The sequence below is a fragment of the Mobula hypostoma genome, chromosome 18, assembly GCF_963921235.1.
Source record: "Mobula hypostoma chromosome 18, sMobHyp1.1, whole genome shotgun sequence".
Classification (NCBI taxonomy): domain Eukaryota; kingdom Metazoa; phylum Chordata; class Chondrichthyes; order Myliobatiformes; family Myliobatidae; genus Mobula; species Mobula hypostoma.
In genome coordinates, this window is record NC_086114.1 from 54,417,320 (window position 1) to 54,438,974 (window position 21,655).

The 21,655-nt window shown below is 41.7% G+C and overlaps 1 protein-coding gene across 1 annotated transcript in view; it reads left to right on the forward strand.

Annotated features, from left to right (window-relative positions):
* Positions 1 to 21,655, forward strand: part of LOC134358547 (sorting nexin-27-like) — a 141,399-nt gene that overhangs the window by 82,148 nt on the left and 37,596 nt on the right. The window lies entirely within an intron of this gene.

A 21,655-nucleotide genomic window follows, 5' to 3' on the forward strand; every position in this document is an offset into this window, starting at 1 on the left:
TACATTATAACCAATTTGGCCTATGTAATTCTATAAACCATCAACAATATTATAAGCAAATGCATTATCCAGAAAAACATAGTAGAATTACCTGTAGTTAATTTCTTTCCAGGTATTTAAAAGTTTGTGTGTTTCTAATGCATTTTAATTTCTTCAAAACACATGGCATACTTTTTATTTAAGGAAGGTATTGGGTGCAAAGCAGAGAACCTTGATAATATTGGCAGTTTTTTTTATTTGCAGAAAGTCTGTGCTCCTAACTCTATGGATATTGAGATTTAATGTACAGAAAAGATCGGAAGAAGATGAGCTATTTTATGGAAATGATAAACCAGTAACTGCAGAACTTTGAGATTAACAGCAGTCATTGGGGCATATTGGTACTAAGAGAAAATGAAGCAAAAAGGGAATAATTGCCCGAGGCAATATCAGCAAGCATTTTTAGATAACAGATTATGCTGGGTGAATCTAGTTCTTTGAGAGTGTAATTGAGTTATGAGATGAGAAGAATTCATTAATTTCTAAGTGCCTGAAGATTGCAAATGAAAATTACAGCATGGGAAGACATGGGGTTAGAAAGGAAGCTCTCAAAATAGACATTCAGTGGTCATTTTATTTGGTACACCTATATATTAATGCAAATATCTGATCAATCATGTGGCAGCAACTCAATGCATAAAAGCATGCAAACGTGGTCAAGAGGTTTAGATGTTGTTCAGTTATCAGAATGGGAAGAAGAGTGATCTAAGTGACTTTGACTGTGGAATGATTGTGGGTGCCAGACGGGGTGTTTGAGTGTCTCAGAAACTGGTGATCTGGGATTTTCACACACGAGTGTCTCGAGTTTATAGAGAACCGTGTGAAAAACCAAAAAAAAACACATCCAGTGAGCGGCAGTTCAGTGGACGAGCACACATTGTTAGTGAGAGAGGTCAGATGAGAAAGGCCAGACTGGTTCAAACTGACAGGAAGGCGACAGGAACTCAAATAACCACACATTACAACAGTGGTGTTCAGAAAAGCATCTATAAGTACATAACACATTGAACCTTGAAGTGGATAGACTACAACAGCAGAAGACCACACTGGATTCCATCCTGTACCTAATGAAGTGGCCACTGAGTTCAGGGTGTAACCTCCTGGTTGATACAAAGGTTGAAATCTTGACCTGCATGGTGAAAGAGTTACTGGGGTATCAGAGAGATTTGTTCCAAGGCTAGAAAACAATTTAATGAATCAGAGCTGGGTGATAGTTGCTTAAGGGAGCCACCAAAAAAGGTGTGGATTATTCAACATAACCAGTCTAGTTACTGGGAGCATTGTGCCAAAAGGTGTAGGAGGAGGAACGGTGAACGGGGAAATTACCAGTAATGATGCAAATGAATGGGAAACTTTTCCCAAAAGCAGATCTTCGGTTTCAATGGATCTATATCAGAACATAAGAAAATAGGAAAAAGTGGAGGCCATTCAACTCTTCCTGCCCTACCTATCCTTCAATATGATGATGGCTGATCTGCACCAGGCCTCATCTCTTCTGTGCTAGTTCCCCATTGCACTCAGTTCTCCTATCTTTCAAAAATATATCAACTTTCTCTTTAAATATCCCCAATTATTAGCCTCCATTTCTCTAGGATAGAGAATTCAAGTTTCCCTGCTTGAGAAAAAAAATTCCCACACACCTCAGTTTTAAATGTACTCTATACATACTGGTGTATGCAGTGGGATTGTAAAACTGAAAATGGGATTTTCAGATATATAGTTTAAGGGATGGAATACAGGTTTGAGGAAGCTCTAATATATTTCTAAGTTTTGGGTCTATTTTGTAATTTAGGCCAAGTACAGCAAGGAAGTGTTGTGAGTTGGTACAAATGAGGTCAAGCAATGATAAGTAAGACTAAAACAAAATATGCTGAAAAAGGTCAGACAATTCGAGAAATTTGGCAGCTCAAGAAAAATAAAACTGAGTGTTCCAATTTAATCTTTATTTGACAGGTATTGAGCAAATACAGAGGCAGGGAAACTGGGCAGGGCAAGAACAAAAGGAAGGTCTGTGATATAAGGTTTGTCCCTGGGTAATGGACTTGTTCCAATTTTACAGACATTCTTAAGTCAACTTTGTCCGTAAGTTGGAAAATGCACAAAAATCATTCAATGGTAACCTTACTTCCACTGTTGTGTAATAAATAATATCTAAAGTACTGATAAGAAGGAACATTACTAAAAGTGGGAAAAGAAACCAGTACTGTTGTTTGTTGAAATGAACATATGTACATTAGACCTTTGAATTTATTAATATGGGAGCTTATTCATATGTGCGGCTGTCTGTAAATTGGGTGTTTATAACTTGGGGATGGTCTGTAGATTATGTGACAGAAGATACAATAGTTCAAGGTAAAAAGGGACAAAATATAGATATAAGCTGGGTCTGGAGAACTCAAAGTGGAATAAAAATCACACTGTCATTTGGTGTCCAAAATGAATGAAGATAGCATTTAAGATCCACAATAGTTGAACTTAGGGTCTGTAATGTCTGTAAACAAAAATCTAATTAAAAATGAGGTGCTGTTTATCAAACATAAGCTGTTCATCAGTAGAACAGTGTAGGAGTTAGGGGTCATAGAGTGTGTGCTAAATTAAAAATAATTGTAGATCTGAACCATGAAAAGGCAGTTGCAGATTAGAAACAATGGGTGTAAAATTGACTTCAGTGAAATCAAGAAATTGGCTATGTTAAATATTAACGCATACTTCAGGCCAAGAATAAATGGATTTTGAAATTGGGTAACAAGGTGAATATACAGCTGAGGGAGGTGTAATGTTTGGGCAATCATGGAAGTAGTAGTATTTTGTGGATTAATAAGGGTTTTTGAGGTGTGTAGGTGACATGGGGTAAGAAGTTACTTTTAGCTCTGGTTAATGGATGGAGCTGTTCTTAACAAAATTGGAACATGTTGGAGATGTTGGGCATGTTGGTTGGAGACAGTTCCTTGTGGACTTTACGCGCCAGTTTTTAAAAGTGAACAAAACTTGTCTGCGTGGCAGGAGATTGCTTGGGTTATTAGTAGCTTAGCAAGGGCCAATAAAAAGAAGCAAGGTATAAATAGAATGGCCATTGTTGGAGTGGGCCAGGGTTAGAATGGGAGGCTTTGACTCTACAGGCTTCGACGAGAGCAGGCAGAGGCTAAGGGTGCTGAGTCGATTGTAGAACTTAAGTTTAAGAAGTTAAAGCCAAAGGTGTAACAAGTGGAGTAGGGTGGTAGTTCAGGCAGTGGAATGCTTCTCCTGTAAGATGTGCGATTGCGGGGTATCTTGATGGTCTCCCTAATGACTGCATCTGCAGGAAGTGCACCCAACCTCAGCTCCTGACTGACAAAGTCAAGGAACTGAAACTGGAACTGGGTGTACTCAGGACCATCTGGGAGGCTGAAAACCTTATAGATGGAGCTTTTACCAAGGTGGTCACACTCAGAGTGCGATGGTAGATGGGTGACCACCAGGAGAGGTAAGTAAAAGTGAGCAGTTACTGCATGGTTTCCCTATGGCCATTCCCCTCAGCAACAAGTACCCCTTTGGGTATTTTTTTTTGGGGGGGTGGAGAATGACCTATCAGGGCACAGCAGCTGCAGCCAAGCTAGTGGCACTGTGGCTGGAGCTGAGGCTCAGCAGGAAGGGGTAAAATCATGCAGAGCAATAGTGATAAGAGACTCAGTTATTAGGGGGGCAGACAGGAGATTATGTGGCCATGAATGAGATGCCAGGATGATGTGTTACCTCCCAGTTGCTAGGGTCCAGGATGTCTCAGAGAGGCTGCAGAATATTCTCAAGGAGGAGGGTGAGCAGCCAGAGGTCGTAGTGCTCATTGGCATCAATGACATAGGTAAATAGGGGGAAGAGGTCCTGTGCAGTGAGTATAGGGAGTTAGGGAAGAGGCTGAAGAACAGGACCTCCAAGGTAGTAATCTCTGGATTACTCCCAGTGCCACATGCTAGACAGGATGATAATACAGATTAATGAGTGGCCAAGGACCTGATGCAGGAGGCAGGGTTTCAGGTTCTTGGATAATTGGAACCAAATGAGTTTCAACTCTCCTGAGTAGCACTCATGGACTCCTGAGGGTGTCAGATCCCCTCCAGTTTAGGTGCAACCCGTCCCTCTTGTACAGGTTACCCCTGGCCCAGAAAAGGTTCCAGTTATGTAAAGCTTAGAAGCCAGGATCAAACAGAGCCCTTGAGGATTATAAAGAAACCAGAAAAGAACTCAAGATGGGAATTAGGAAAGCCAGGAAAGGCCATTAAAAAGTCCTTGGCGAATAGAATTAAAGAGAATCCCAAGCATAACTAGTGAGAGGGTACAACCACTCAAAGGTAAAGAGGGGAACATTTTCTTGGATGCGGAGGATGTAGGTGAAGTCCGTCCTGAGTACTTTGCTTCAGTATTTACCAAAGAGAAGGACATGGAAAATAGGGAGATTATTGTTGAACATATTGATATACAAGGGCACTTTGAGGTAAAGGAGGAGGTAGTGTTTGGTCTCTTAAAGAGCATTAAGGTGATTAAGTCCCCAGGCTTGATGGGATGTACCCTAGGTTATTGAGATTGGCAAGAGAAGTGATTGCTGGGGCCTTGACCAATATCTTCGTGTCCTCTCTAGCCATAAGTGAGGCCTCGGGGGATTGGTGAGTAGCTAACATTGTTCCATTATTCAATAAGGGAACCAGAGATAATCCTGGAAACTAAAGACCGGTGGGTCTCACATCGGTGGTAGAGAAGATAGTGGAGAGAATGCTTAGGGATAAGATTTATGAGCATTTGGAAAACCATGGCCTAATTAGGGAAACCTAGCATGGGTTTGTGCAGGGCAAGTCATGTCTCAGTAACTTGAATGAGTTTTTTGACAAAGTGACGAGGGTGATTGATGAGGGTAGAGCTGTGGATGTTGTTTACATGGACTTTAGTGAGGTATTTGACAAGGTCAGTCATGGGAATCTCATCCAGAAGGTTAAGATGCATGGGATCTATAGTGAATTGGCCATTTGGATTCAGAACTGGCTTGTCCATAGAAGACAGAGGGAAATGGTTGAAGGGACTTATTCTAGCTGCAGATCTGTGTTTAGTGGTACTCTGTAGGGATCTGTACTGTGGCTAAGACCTCTGCTGTTGGCATGTATATAAATGACCTGGATGAAAATGTAGATGGGTGAGTTAGTAATACAAAGATTGGTGGTGTGAATAGCATAGAAGATTGGTAAAGAATTGGTAATCATTTTCCAATTTTCTATAGATTCAGGATCAGTTCCTGCGGATTGGAGCGTAGCTAATGTTATCCCACTTTTTAAGAAAGGTGGGAGAGAGAAAACAGGCAATTATAGACCAGTTAGTCTGACATCAGTGGTGGGGAAGATGCTGGAGTCAATTATAAAAGATGAAATAGCAGCATATTTGGACAGCAGTAGCAGGATAGGTCCGAGTCAGCATGGATTTACGAAGGGGAAATCATGCTTGACTAATCTTCTGGAATGTTTTGAGGATGTAACTATGAAAATGGACATGGGAAAGCCAGTGGATGTAGTGTACCTGGACTTTCAGAAAGCCTTTGATAAGGTCCCACCTAGGAGGTTAGTGGGCAAAATTAGAGCACATGGTATTGGGGGTAGGGTACTGACATGGATAGAAAATTGGTTGGCAGACAGGAAACAAAGAGTAGGGATTAACGGGTCCTTTTCAGAATGGCAGGCAGTGACTAGTGGGGTACCACAAGGCTCGGTGCTGGGACCGCAGCTATTTACAATACACATTAGTGATTTAGATGAAGGGATTAAAAGTAACATTAGCAAATTTGCAAATGACACAAATCTGGGTGGCAATGTGAAATGTGAGGAGGATGTTATGAGAATACAGGGTGACTTGGACAGGTTGGGTGAGTGGGCAGATGCAGTTTAATGTGGATAAATGTGAAGTTATCCACTTTGGTGCAAGAACAGGATGGCAGATTACTATCTGAATGGTGTCAAGTTAGGAAAAGGGGAAGTACAACGAGATCTAAGTGTCCTTGTTCATCAGTCACTGAAAGTAAGCATACAGGTACAGCAGAAAGTGAAGAGAGCTAATGGCATGTTGGTCTTCATAACAAGAAGTGTTGAGTATAGGAGCAAAGAGGTCCTTCTGCAGTTGTACAAGGCCCTGGTGAGACCCCACCTGGAGTATTGTGTGCAGTTTTGGTCTCCAAATTTGAGGAAGGATATTCTTGCTATGGAGGGAGTGCAGCGTAAATTCACTGGATTAATTCCAGGGATGGCGGGAATGTCATATGTTGAAAGATTGGAGCAATTGGGCTTGTATACACTGGAAGTTAGAAGGATGAGAGGGGATCTAATTGAAACATATAAGATTATTAAGGGATTGGACACACTAGAGGCAGGAAACATGTTCCCGATGTTGGGGGAGTCCAGAACCAGAGGCCACAGTTTAAGAATAAGGGGTAGACCATTTAGAATGGAGTTGAGGAAAAACTTTTTCACACCGAGGGTTGTGGATCTATGGAATGCTGTGCCTAAGAAGGCAGTGGATGCCAATTCTAGGAACGGGGTACTGATTGTGGATGATCAGCCATGATCACAGTGAATGGTGGCGCTGGCTCGAAGGGCTGAATGGCCTACTCCTGCACCTATTGTCTATTGAATACAACAGGATATTGATCATTTGCAGATATGGGTGGAGAAATGGCAGATGGAGTTTAACGCAGCCAAGTGTGAAGTGTTGCACCTTGGTAGGTCAAATGCAAAGAGCTAAGGGCAAGATCCTTAACAGTGTTGATAAGCAGAGGGATCTTGTGATCCAAGTTCATAACTCCCTGTAAATGGCTGCACAAGTTGATAGTGTGATTATGAAGGCACATGGCATGCTTTTTATTGGTCAAGGCACTGAGTTCAAAAGTCAGGAAGTTATATTACTGCTTTATAAAACTCTAGTTAGGCTGCATCTGGAGTATTACATACAGTTCTGGTCACCCATTGTAGGAAGGATGACGAGGCTTTGGAGAGGGTGCAGAAGAACATTGCCTAGATTATAGGGCATGTGCTTTAATGAGGAGTTGGCCAAACTTGGGTTGTTTTGTCTGGAGTGATAGAGGCTGAGGAGAGATCTGATAGAGGTTTATAAAATTATGAGAGGCACAGATAGATTAGACAGACATTAGCCTTTTCCAAGAGTTGAAACATCTAGTACCAGTGGGAATGCATTTAATGTGAGGGGGAGTAATGTTAAAGGAAACGTGAGGGGCAAGATTTTGTACACAGAGTGGTGGGCAACTGGAATGTGCTGGCTGGGGTGGTGGTAGAGGCAGCAACACTAGAGTCTTTTAAGAAGCATTTGGATAGTCACGTGAATGTGAGGAAAATGGAAGGATATGGGCATTGTGTAGGTAGAAGAGATTAGTTTAGTTAGCCATTTGATTACTAATTTAACACTCTGGGCCAAAGAGCCTGTTCCTGTGTCCTGATTTCATGGTGAATGAGGAAGGGAAGGAAGAGTGGAAAGAAAAGCAATTTTGTTCCAGGACTCAATTAAACTACAGTTGTAGTCCAGAGTGGAGTGTTTTCATTTTGCACTTTAAACCTGAGTACTGAAGTGCAAGTGCATTGGGAGTAACCATGGTCTGCTGATGTTTGCATGATTGCCTTGGTGTTAGGGTGGAATTTTAATGAGCTTTTTCTATGAAGGCTGCTGGAACCCAGGTTCCTGAGCCCCCTCCAGGAAGAAAGGAGCATGTTAAATTAAGCTCCTAAGGGATAGGAATCAGGACAAAAGAGGGACAGGCAAGATCTTGGTTTATGGCCTCATTTGAAAAACAACCACGACTACAATCCCTCAGGAAATGTATCATGGTTTCTTGTGAGCCATAGTTGGGCAAGTGTAAAGGCACAAGGACTGAGACAAGCATGATTTGTGGGACATGAAACTGATAGATTTGGAGTGTAATATATTGTACAAGGTGGAAGAGAGAAAGATGGAAAGTTAAAAGTGGAATAGGAAATAAGATGGTTACTAGGAGAGAAGATGCTGTTGTGAAATTAATCTTAATTACCCATTGTGTATACTTTCCTCCATTGTGACTTCATTTTGCCATGAGCCATGCCATGGGACATCACCTGTTCTGTCAGTTTATTAATGTTGTCACTGGATGTTAGTGATTAGTTTTAAAAATCCTTGAGATTTAAACCCGTACAGTTTATCTGGCCAATAACTGAATCCTGATGCTTCTCATGAAGACGATTGAATGGTCTCTTTATATCTACTGTGGTCTTGTGCCAAAGAGAGAATATGAAAGTTCTGTCATCTGCATTCTCTTTGTAGTGACATCCTTTTCCTTGCTTTTGATTTTGTATTGATGTAATGTGATTGCATTGTGTGTGTGTACAAACTGTTAACTGATATTTCATGAGAAAGTGCATCTCAGTTAGACTTGGTTTGAAGTAACCATGCTCTGTGCTAATTGTGCAATCATTCTTTAACTTCCTTGAGAAAACCATGCACTAATGCTGACAAGGTGCTCTATTTATATTTGAGATTGTTTAATGAAATTCTCTGGCTGCAGCACATAATCATGCTGTAACGCAGACTGTGTGGTGCAGTGTTTAGCACCTCTCACCAGTTTTAGTTGACAAAACACTTCTTTATCAGATTTACTCTGGTGAGGTTTGATCTCTTGATTATTACAACACATTTTCAGTCAATCCAGTGAGATGAGAAGATTTGCAGTAAACTCACTATTGTATAGTCTTTCAGTTTGTATTTCATTTCTCCATATTTAATTTGAATGTCATTGGTATGTTCTGAAGAAACTGTCTGGCCCTCCTTCTTATTGTGTTTCTGGGAGCATTGACAGCAAGACCTGAATTATGCCAACCTATGGTATTATGTGTTTATGTGCTCCATCAACAATAGAAAAACTGTTTGGATTTGCCCGTGCATTTCTGTACTTGAATGGATCACAAGTAATCACATTTGAGGAATGTCATCCTGGTGCTATGTCAGCATGTAGTGTAACTGCAATGTACACTGTAAACTGCTGGGTTATTAATACTGGGATTTGATTGTCACAGGCAACAGGAATGGTTATTGTATATCTCCAGTTGCCTTTGAGGTGGTGGTCTGCTACAATGAACCATTTAGTGAAGGAATCAATGCCTTTAGGCAAGGAATTCCACGATTTACCCAAAGAGAATGAAGAGATGACAGTGTATTTCCCCAATTGGGATGTGCTGGACATGTGATGCTTAATGATGGTGCTGACCTTTTGCAAGTCCAGCTGTGTAAAATGATAAGATCAATTTTAGAGGTCCAGGTAGGAAAACCATTTCCTTTGAATGTGTGATCCCAAGCTAGAGGGCGTAACCTTGATGTGCCTGAAAATAATACTTGAAACGGTTATTTACAAGGATGCTTGTGAACTAGAACTAATTTGTCTAGAGTGTCATTGAGACGAAAGTCAATTGAAAGCATGACAATAGGAGTATTAGTATGAATCTAAAAAGATAAATGGAATTGTGGTCTATATTGCTTGTGATTTAACTGAATGACTAAAGAACCATGATTGGTGACTGACTTTTGCCTGTTCCTGTGTTCTTTTTTGGAGCTTAAATTGAGCCATTTACACTGACGACTTGTGTGCTGCATTGATTTGATATGCTGGAATGGTTGGAGAAAAGTAGAAATTGCTGTATCACTGCAATATGCACAAAATGCTGGAGGAACTCAGAAGGCCAGGCAGCATCTATGGGAAAAAAGTACAGTCGGTGTTTTGGGCCGAGACCCTTTGACAGGACTGGAGAAAAAAAGATGAGTAGATTTAAAAGGTGAGGGGAGAGAGAACCACAAGGTGATAGGTGAAACTGGGAAGGGGAGGGATGAAGTAAGGAGCTGGGAAGTTGATTGTTGAGAGAGATACTGAGCTGGAGAAGGGGGAGTCTGATAGGAGAGAACAGAAGGCCATGGAAGAACAAAAAGAGGGGAGAAGCACCAGAGGGAGCCGATAGGCAGGCAAGGAGATGAGGTGAGAGAGGGAAAAGGGGATGGGGAATGGTGGGGGGGGAGGTGATTACAGAAAGATCGAGAAATCTGTTTTCATGCCTTCAGTTTGGAGGCTACCCAGATGGAACATAAGGTGTTGCTTCTCCAACCTGAGTGTGGCCTCATCGTGACAGTAGAGGAGGCCATGGATTGACATATGGGAATGGGAAGTGGAATTAAAATGGGTGGCCACTGGAAGATCCTGCTTGTTCTGGCAGATGGAGCATAGACGCTCGGTGAAGCAGTCTTCCAATATACATTGGGTCTCACCGATATACAGGAGGCTGCATTGGGAGCAACCGGACACAGTATATGACCCCAAAAGACTCACAGGTGAAGTATCGCCTCACCTGGAAGGACTGTTTGGAGCCCTGAATAGAAGTGAGGAAGGAGATGTAGGGGTAGTTGTAGCACTTGTTTCACTTGCAAGGATAAGTGCCAGGAAGGGAGATCAATGGAGGGGACAAATGAACAAGGGAGTCATGTGGGAAGTGATCCCTGCGGAAAGCAGAAAGTGGGGGGAGGGGATCCTGTTGGAGATGGTGGAAGTTGTGGAGAATTATGTGCTGGACACGGAGGCTGGTGGGGTGATAGGTGAGGACAAAAGGAATCCTATCCCTGGTAGGGTGGCAGGAGGATGGGGTAAGAACAGACATGTATGAAATGGAAGAGATGTGGTGGAGGAAGGGAAGCCTCTTTCTTTGAAAAAAGAGGACATCTCCTTTGTTCTAGAATGAAAAGCCTCATCTTGAGAGCAGATTATTATGAGCATTTTGTGGTTTTGTACAAATTGGAGCTTTGGTCTATACAGAAGAAATTAAATCCACTGTGTCCTCCTCACCTATTCCTTCTGATATTGGAAATGTGAGTATGAAGCTGGATTTGTAATCCAGATTCAGGATTTATGCTGGAGTAAGAGAGTATAACACAGAACATCTTTATAGAGAGAAGTTGATTTATTGTCAGTCTGCATTGGTGTTTGGGCATTGTACAGGGTTGTTTGGGATCAAGAATATTTTTCTAATTTTCCCAACTAGTTTATGCTCCTCTGAAGATAGTGATATATTCCATTGGCAGATACTTCTTCAGTAGGGTGTCTGTTCATTGAGAGCTGAGCAACATAATTTGGTTGAAATACAGTGACCACAGTTTTCCAATTATGCTCCACCCCCCCACCCACCACCACCGAGTGCATTTCTCTGCTTCCAGCTCAAAGTAACAGAATTACCCCTCTGGGGCATGACATTGAAAACCCAGTCCATCACACGTAAACAAACGTCTCCCCCACTGTTGAGTACATTGACATGGAGCGTTGCCACAAGAAAGCAGCATACATCAGGGCGCCTCCCACCACCCAGACAAAGCTTTCTTGTTGCTGCTGCCATCAGGAAGAAGGTACAGGAGCCTCAGGATTCACACCACCAGGTTCAGGAACAGTTATTACCCCTCAACCAAAAAGCTCCAGAGCTCAACTTCACTTGTCCTCTCCATCACTGAAATGATCCCAAAACCTTTGGACTCACTTTCAAGGACTCTTCCTCATGTTTTCGATATTTATTGCGTATTTATTTATTCATTAATATTTTTTCTTCTTTCTTTTTGTATTTGCACAGTTTGTTTTCTTTTGCACACTGGTTGGTGTGGTCCTTCATTGATTCTATCATAGATTTATTGAGTATGCCCACTAGAAAATGAAACTCAATGTTGTATATGGTGACATATGTACTTCAATTGAAAAAAATTACTTTGAGCTTTGATACCTAGAGCTTAATTTGTGAAATGTGTCCAGATAGATTTTATTTCTGATGAAGGGTTAGATGAATGGTCTTGGCTTAAAAAGTCTACTCTTTATTCCTTTCCATAGATACCGCTTGACCTGCTGGATTCCTTTAGTTTGTGTTACTCTGGATTTCCAGCATCTGCTGAATCTCTTGTGCTTAGAATTTGTTTCTGGTTCACAATTCCAGGGCAAGTCACTGACAGAGGCACATCTCACCAAGGTCAGAAGCCCATAGGATAGCTGCAGTTTATTTGGTGCGATGGAGGGAGATGCAGCCACAGGGTTGGTGAATTTCTGTCACTGAGTAGCACAGATCATGTGTCAACAATATCAGGCATAGCTTCTTCTGTGGCCTCTCACACAAAGATGTGAACTGGCTGCAGAACAGTTATCTGGCTCAAGGTCAACAGTGTGAAGGCTGTTATAAATACGTTAAAATAGGGCTTCACTGGGGTAATTGCTGGTAACTGTCACCTGGATTCGATGTATAAGATTTTCAGTTATTTTCCCAAGCTGAGTAATCCAATAGGACAAGGAAAATCAAAGGACTGTGTTCAGTGTCTGGGTAAGTATGATGAGACTTGTTAATACAGGCCATGTTACACTTTGAAGAAAGCTGCTTTTGTGACCTTACGAGATCTACAAACATGAACTAGAGGTTGCTGATTGACTGTATTGAAGATTAGACTCCATAAAGCTGTCTGTTACTGAAAGAAATATGTCTATGGCTTGGAAAGCACAGAGAGGAGAATGTCTCCTTGGGGCCACAATTATAGCATCGAAGTGTAGGCTACAAATGACAAGGTATCTAAACAAGACTGTTTGGTTTAGTATACTGACAAGCTAGAACTATCCTTGGACAACGTACAAGGTGTGGAATGTTGCCTTGAGATGTCCTATTTCACATTTGCAAACTTTTGCACAATAAAATATTGCAGAGTCTGGCTAATTATTGTAGCATAGGCTTGGAAAAACAGCATGAATGCAATGCCACTGGTGCCTAGGGAGACATAGCAAGGGTTTGTTTTAAATTCCTGTGCTTGTTGAACTGACATTCATCTGCTCTGTACAATTTAATACTTTTTAAATGTACTGATGTTATTTAATTTAACATCCTATCCATGTTGCCCTGAGTGTTTAGCAGTCACATCAGGTCCCCCTGCTACTTAGAGATCGTACTTTTTAAATGGTTAAGTGCAGATTTTACTTTGTTCATTCAAGTGAAAATCCACTTTTATTGATGCAGTCTGCTGGTCTTTGCTTAGTCGTTTGCTAAGTCACTTGGAAAGGCAATTCATGGAGGTGTGGGATTGGATATGTGAGCCGTAATGGGTCAGGAAAGAAGGTTTATTTCTGTAAAATGATATTAGTGAGTAAGTTAAGTATTTCATGACAGACTAATTTATGGGCACTTTTATTGATGGCAGCTTTTTATTTCCAGTTTGGTCTTTAAGTTCTGCTTGACTAGTGTCCTTGGGCTCTGTGCCAGGCACTAGGCACATCCAATGCTCCCTGTAAGGTGTGTATGCGCACACATCTTTTGCTACTAGCACACAAAGGAATTTAAACTGCGCACAAAAGGTTGTTGCCCTCTACCTCATTGGTAATGTTAAATATATTTCACAGTCGTATGCAATCACATTTCCTTTTCCGATTTCTGTTGCAGATGGTGTTGATGACATAGAGTTTGTGATGATTTGTCTGCAGATTTTAGAACTAGCTTATTTATACTGTGTTTATTGAAGAAGTTATTCAGTGCACACGTTGTTGCCCAGCACAAGATTTTTGTGCACAAGTTAAAGGGAACATTGGTCACATCCTGTTTGCTGTTCCTTAGTTTTATCCTCCTGTGACATCTGCTTTTACTCTCTGCTCTGAGTTTAATCTCAGAATGCTTCAGTTTTGTTCACTATAGAGATATTACAGCTATTAGGAAGAATGGATTTCTGTTTCGCTGTGTTAATTCAGACTGAAAGTTGCTTTAATCCGATGTGGTACAATCCTGCCTGAGTTCTGTTTATTTTGCAGCAGGCATAATAGAGATCTCTGTTTGAATATGATATTTGTTCTTCAAAGTCCATTTAATCAAATCTTGAAAGTTGGTTGTCACCAAATATGGTTTCAATACGTACATTTAAAGTCAGAGAAAATGTATACAATATACATCCCGAAATTCTTTTTCTTTGCAGACATCAACAAAAACAGAGGAGTACCTCAAAGAATGAATGACAGTTAAAACGTTAGAACCCAAAGCCCCCCATACAGTCTTAATCTTATTGTTTAAAAAATTCTAACCTTGCTCTTGTGTGTATTTTTGACTTGCTCTAGACTTTGCTATCTGAACTTGTGATAGACCTGATACTTTTCTTCTCTAAGTCATCAGCTACTATAACACCCCTGAGTGGCTGCTCATTATCTTTCCCAGCTTTTCTGAAATGTCCCTTCCTGAAAATTCTCAAAACAACTGAAAATTTGGAATCTTAATGCAAAAGTAGCCACTGTCAAATCATTGAGTTTCCTATTTCTGTAATAATACTAATTGAGGAAGAATGTCTCTCTCAACTCGTGCCACCACTTGTTCAGTGTGGCTGTAAACCATTGAATCCACAGGAAAGTGCTTGATCTGCTGGACAGGGTATTTTCTGGTGTCATTGCTGTAACTCTTTGCATTCCCAGCTCTGAAGGGAATGAAATTTAGATATTTGAGATCTGGATAATATCTGCCATTTTATTTTTCTTGTCAATTCCCAATTTTTCAGTTATTCTCTGGGACTATAAGCTCAAGATTCTGTTTCCAAGAGATTTCAAAGAATCTATAATTCACTCAAGTCTTGAATTTCTGTTCAGATGGAGATGTTTCTTAATAGGTAAAGCAGAGGTTGATACGTTCTTGATTAGATCAAAGGTTACGGGAGAAGGCAGGAGATTAAGGTTGAGAGGGATAATAAATCAGCTGTGACAGAATGGCAGAGCGGACTTGATGAGCTGAATTGCCTAATTCTTTTCCTATGTCTTACGGTCTTATTCTTATCATTCTCCTGAATGTGCATGTATAGGACAGGCTGTCCCTGCTAAATGACTGTTGGAAACTATTTGTAAACCTCAATAGCAAGTGCATTGAGCTACTTGTTGGAAGACATCACTGCCAAGTCTGGCTTTGACCTTGCCTATCATTACAGAAATGCCTTGTAAAGCACAGGTTGATAAATTACCCTTTTATAGAGTTGTAGTAATCCAGACCCCTCAGCTTGCATGAACATCAGGCTATCATTGACATTAATCGTATTCTATTTTTACCCAGTTCTCATCAACTCCCCCAGATTCTACCACGTAACCACACACTAGGGGAAATTTATAGTGGCCACTTAATTTTCATATATAATAAAAATTGTTTATGTTCCTCCTTCACAATAGCCATTTAATTATCATTATTGGGGCTTTTTAGTATCTTCTCTGAAGACTAATCCAAAGTGATTACTTTGAATCACAATTCATGATAATCATTTGTATTTTTACCGGCCTCAGGCTTTACCAGTATTCACTATTAAATATTTGGCTTGATTTGAAAGAGGGCTCACTGAGATTCCCTCTCGTCTCATGTCGCCCAAGGGCCCAAACCTCTGAGTTTCACCTGACAAAGTAGGCCTCATACTAAGAACGGGCTGGAAACCAAGGGTAACTTGCCTGGACAAGACAAAACTGGAGTTAAGAATAAATTGTTGCTGAAAATTGTGGTTAAATTACCTGGTCTGGAAGAGAAAAAGCAGGATGACTGTCAATCCTGAGCAGAGGTAAAATGAGCAGAAATCTGCAGTACATGAACTGGGAGATTAGGGAAGAGCATGGAGTCCAGACAGTTGCTGAGTAGGTGAGCAGTGGTAACAGACAAACTGATGACTTTGCTTATGTCAGACAGAGGTTAGTTACAGAAGAAGCAGTAAAAGGACTATTTTGTTTGCAATCTGGAGCACATTAGTTAACTTAATCTGTTATGTAAAGTTAATTCAACATAGATTCCACTCCACAGAACAGTCTTAAAGTGGTTATTGAAGGATCCGTTTGTGAAAACGGCATTGAGTATAATGGTGAATAGTTAACATGTAGGATTTGCATTTTAAAAATACTTCCTTAACTTTAAGGAGCTATGTGCTATCATAAAGCAGTGAAAAGTACTACATAAGAGAAAACAACAGGAATTCTGCAGATGCTGGAAATTCAAGGAACACACATCAAAGTTGCTGGTGAACGTCAGCAGTCCTGACGAAGGGTCTCGGCCTGAAACATCGACTGTACCTCTTCCTAGAGATGCTGCCTGGCCTGCTGCGTTCACCAGCAATTTTGATGTGTGTTACATAAGAGAAAACTTGTCTTTTCAACAAACTGACAATTTAGAAAACATGGTTAACTATTTTTTTAAATTAAGCTCATTTTGTGTATGTGACTGCTGCATGCAGCCAGTGTTTTTAGCAGCTATGGGGATGCAATGCTGGTAAAGAGTCTACGTGACAAATTCTTTGCGACGCAGATGACACAGCCTGCTTAATTATAGTGACAGCATGCTTGGGTATTGGTGCAGCCCCCATGAGGTCTGCAGAGACTTCCGGGAATTACGGCTTAATATTATTGTGCTTGAGGTCATAGAGTGGCCTTCTAGTCTTACTAAGGAATTTAGTGATTTCAGCTCATTTCTGGCATTTTAGATTTCTTGCAGTCCGTCCACATCCCTGTGGTAATTTCACATTTATACTGCACTTCTCAAGAATGTTCTTCCCTTTTTCATTCTTCAACTTACACTTCCAATCACTTTTGTCACCCAAATGTTTCCTGCTTTCCATTTTAGCACAATTTTTGCTTGATTCTCTGCTTTCTTTCTCCCCTGCCCCCTTCTCCTTTTTTCCTTACACCTTCACTGGTTATTAAAACTTGTTCTCTATTTCCAACAATGATGCAAGTTCACTAGCCTGAAACACTTATTGAAGTTACCTGGTCTGATTGCTTTTTACCCTCAGATTTATTTTTCTAAATCCTTTTAGTTTGTAGGGTCCCAAAGACCATAATGTGGAGTTGTCACCCCTTTTCCCAGCTTTTCAGGAAACTTCAAGAATATGGGGAAATGCTATGACTTAGATTTATGAGTTTCATATATCAGGAAACAGAAGTTTAAAAGTAATTAAATTGGTTCCTTTTGATGTTCTTTCTTATTCCCAGAGTGAAATAGCCATGATATATTATTATTGAAGTTAAGATTATAAAGAGGTTCAACAGTTGCCTATCTCTCCAGTGAATGGATTGAGGGACGTACGTTGGGATAATACAAATTAGTTTTTTCTATCATCCAGCCTGCAGCATTAGTTGCATTTTTAATACATTTAAAGAGCTCAAGACCATAAGACATAAGAGCAGAATTGGGCCTTTCGACCCATCGAGTCTGCTATGTCATTCCATCATGGCTGGTTTATTATCCCTCTCAACCACATTCTCTTGCCTTCTCCCGATAACCTTTCATGTCCTGCCTCATCTTTCAACCTCTGCTTTAAATACTCTCAATGACTAGGCCTCCACAGCTGTCCGTGACAATGAATTCCACAGATTCACCACCCTCTGGCTGAAGGAATTCCTTCTCACCTCTGTTCTAAATGGATGTACCTCTATTCTGAGCCTGTGCCCTCTGGTCCTAGACTCACCCACTATAGCAAACATACCCTCCACATCCACTCTGTCTAGGCCTTGATATTTATGGACATAAATACCATGTCAGCATTATCATTAATATTTGGTTCAGAAAGAAAGATTTTTTTTGTGAAGGACTCGTTATGTCCAGTTTGGTATTGTTACAGTGGTAGCACTACCATTTTCAGTGTAAATGCAGACTGAAAATTCAAACATTGCTTTGAGACTGTGTAACAAGTAGGTGTTTTATATCTTCATACACTTGCCATGGGGACAATGATATTGTGGAATATTTATAGCCATGAATTGTTGTTGTGGGCACGTTAAGTGGTTAAGGCAGTCCACTAGTGACCTGAAGGTCGTGAGTTCAAGCCTCAGCCAAGGCAGCGTGTTGTGTCCTCGAGGAAGGCACTTAACCACACAATTTTCTGCGACGACACTGGTGTCAAGCAGTATCGGCCCTTGCCCTTCCCTTGGACAACATCGATGTCATGGAGAGGGGAGACTTGCAGCATGGGTCTTCCATACAGCCTTGCCCAGGCCTACGCCCTGAAGATTGAAGACTTTCCAGGCGCAGATCCATGGTCTCGCAAGACTAACGGTTGCCTTAATTTAATTTAATAGCCATGAAAAGCTTTAACGCAAATGTTGCTTATAAGACCATAAGACATAGGAGCAGAATTAGGCCATTCAGCATATCGAGTCTGTCTAGCTATTCCATCATGGCTGATTTATTATCCCTCTCAACCTCATTCTCCTGCCTTCTCCCTGTAACCTTTGACACCCTAACTAATCAAGAACCTATCAAAAACAACAGGAATTCTGCAGATGCTGGAAATTCAAGCAACATACATCAAAGTTGCTGGTGAACGCAGCAGGCCAAGCAGCATCTATAGGAAGAGGCGCAGTCGACGTTTCAGGCCGAGACCCTTCGTCAGGACTAACTGAAGGAAGAGTGAGTAAGGGATTTGAAAGCTGGAGGGGGAGGGGGAGATGCAAAATGATAGGAGAAGACAGGAGGGGGAGGGATAGAGCCGAGAGCTGGACAGGTGATAGGCAAAAGGGGATACGAGAGGATCATGGGACAGGAGGCCTAGGGAGAAAGACGGGGGGGGGGGTGACCCAGAGGATGGGCAAGAGGTATATTCAGAGGGACAGAGGGAGAAAAAGGAGAGTGAGAGAAAGAATGTGTGCATAAAAAGGAGTAACAGCTGGGGTACGAGGGGGAGGTGGGGCCTAGCGGAAGTTAGAGAAGTCAATGTTCATGCCATCAGGTTGGAGGCTACCCAGACGGAATATAAGGTGTTGTTCCTCCAACCTGAGTGTGGCTTCATCTTTACAGTAGAGGAGGCCGTGGATAGACATGTCAGAATGGGAATGGGATGTGGAATTAAAATGTGTGGCCACTGGGAGATCCTGCTTTCTCTGGCGGACAGAGCGTAGATGTTCAGCAAAGCGGTCTCCCAGTCTGCGTCGGGTCTCACCAATATATAAAAGGCCACATCGGGAGCACCGGACGCAGTATATCACCCCAGTCGACTCACAGGTGAAGTGATGCCTCACCTGGAAGGACTGTTTGGGGCCCTGAATGGTGGTAAGGGAGGAAGTGTAAGGGCACGTGTAGCACTTGTTCCGCTTACACGGATAAGTGCCAGGAGGGAGATCAGTGGGGAGGGATGGGGGGGACGAATGGACAAGGGAGTTGTGTAGGGAACGATCCCTGCGGAATGCAGAGGGGGGGGGAGGGAAAGATGTGCTTAGTGGTGGGATCCCGTTGGAGGTGGCGGAAGTTACGGAGAATAATATGTTGGACCCGGAGGCTGGTGGGGTGGTAGGTGAGGACCAGGGGAACCCTATTCCTAGTGGGGTGGTGGGAGGATGGAGTGAGAGCAGATGTACGTGAAATGGAGGAGATGCGTTTAAGAGCAGAGTTGATAGTGGAGGAAGGGAAGCCCCTTTCTTTAAAAAATGAAGACATCTCCCTCGTCCTAGAATGAAAAGCCTCATCCTGAGAGCAGATGCGGCGGAGACGGAGGAATTGCGAGAAGGGGATGGCGTTTTTGCAAGAGACAGGGTGAGAAGAGGAATAGTCCAGATAGCTGTGAGAGTCAGTAGGCTTATAGTAGATATCAGTGGATAAGCTGTCTCCAGAGACAGAGACAGAAAGATCTAGAAAGGGGAGGGTGGTGTCGGAAATAGACCAGGTAAACTTGAGGGCAGGGTGAAAGTTGGAGGCAAAGTTAATAAAATCAACGAGTTCTGCATGCGTGCAGGAAGCAGCGCCAATGCAGTCGTCGATATAGCGAAGGAAAAGTGGGGGACAGATACCAGAATAGGCACGGAACAAAGAACCTATCAACCTCGCTTTAAATGTTCACAGTGACTTGGCCTCAGTAGCCATCTGTGACAATCAATTCCACAAATTTACCTCCCTCTGCCTAAGGAAATTCCTCCTCATCTCTGTTTTAAATGGACATGCCTCTGCTCTGAAGCTGTATCCTCTGGTCCTGGACTCACCTACTATAGGAAACATTTTCTCCACATCCACTCTAGGCCTTTCTCTCTTTTTTTCTTTATTAATCTTTTTATTGACTTAAAAGGAACATAAGTACAAACAAGAGGAGAGTTATCTCAAATATATATATCAATAACCATACAGAAATTAAAATAGACATTATCAAAATCATACATACTGTTAAGCTAGTGTATAATATATAATAAAAAAGAAAACAGCAATTCTCCTCTTATCAGTTCATAAAGAGGAAAGAAAAAAAACTTTGAATTTTAAATGAGAAAAGAAAACCCACTACACTATACAAAGAAAAGGGGACTTGGCAGTCCATTCTGAGGATACGACCAGAAAAGAAAAAGAAAGACTTTCTGATCAAATCTAAAATTTCGAAAAAAAAAATCGGAAGAGTAATAAATCAAATCAAATGAAAATATTGAATAAAAGGTCGCCAGATTTGCTCAGATTTAAAGGATGTATCAAATGAGGAGGGGAGGAGAAGATGGCAGCGCGTGTGGCCGCTCCGAAATGATATCGTATTTGTTAAGTAGGGGCCGTGCATAATCCTGATTTGATGGAGATAGACGTAAGAAGCACGGAGGAACATCTAGAGAAACTTCTGAAATGCCTGCTTCGCTGCCACTGCTGCTGTGCGATCAAGAATCTCTGGAGGGGAAGGCCCCAAATCCTCGGCCTTGCCTGTTGCCGGGGCCGGGGTTGAAGCGCTCGGCAGAGATAGTGCTCGGTGTCAGAGGGCTGGTCGGAGGCTCGAAGTTTTCGGACGGACTCCAGAGTCGGCTGTGGTCAGGTGCTTCCAGGATGCTGCATCAGCAAGTTTGTGGCGCTGGAGGTTCATGGCAGGAAGAGAGTTTCTCTTCTTTCTGCCATCTGTGTGAGATGATGGGACCTTCGAGAGACTTTGAGACTATTTTTTTTACTGTGGCCATAGTCTGTTCTTTATCAAATTACGGTATTGCTTTGCACTGTTGTAACTATATGTTATAATTATGTGGTTTTGTCAGTTTTTTTAGTCTTGGTTTGTCTTGTGTTTCTGTGATATCTTTCTGGAGGAACATTGTATCATTTCTTAATGCATGCATTACTAAATGACAATAAAAGAGGACTGAGTGTCCTCATAATCTAATCTAATCTAATCTAATCTAAATGTCCGACTTCTTATTTTCTCTAAAACTCTAGGCCTTTCAATGCTCAATAGGTTTCAATGAGAGTATTCTCTCTTCCCCCCCCCATTCTTCTAAACACCAGCGCATACAGGGCCAAAGCATTCTAATACTCCGAATACATTAATCTTTTCATTCCCAGAATCATTCTCGAGAACCTCCTTTGGACCCTCTCCAATGCCACCACATTTTTCTTAAATAAGTTGCCTAAAGGTGCTCACAATGTTCCAAGTGTGTTCTGACCAATGCCTTATAAACCCTCAGCCTGACACCCTTGCTCTTATATTCCAGTCCTCTCAAAATGAATGCGAACATCCTTACCAGTGAACTGGGTTCAATTCCTGGTGCTTGCTTGTAAGGAGTTTGTACGTTCTCCCCATGACCGCGTGGGTTTACTCCAGATGCTCTAGTTTCCTCCCATAGTCCAAAGACGTAATGATTGGTAGG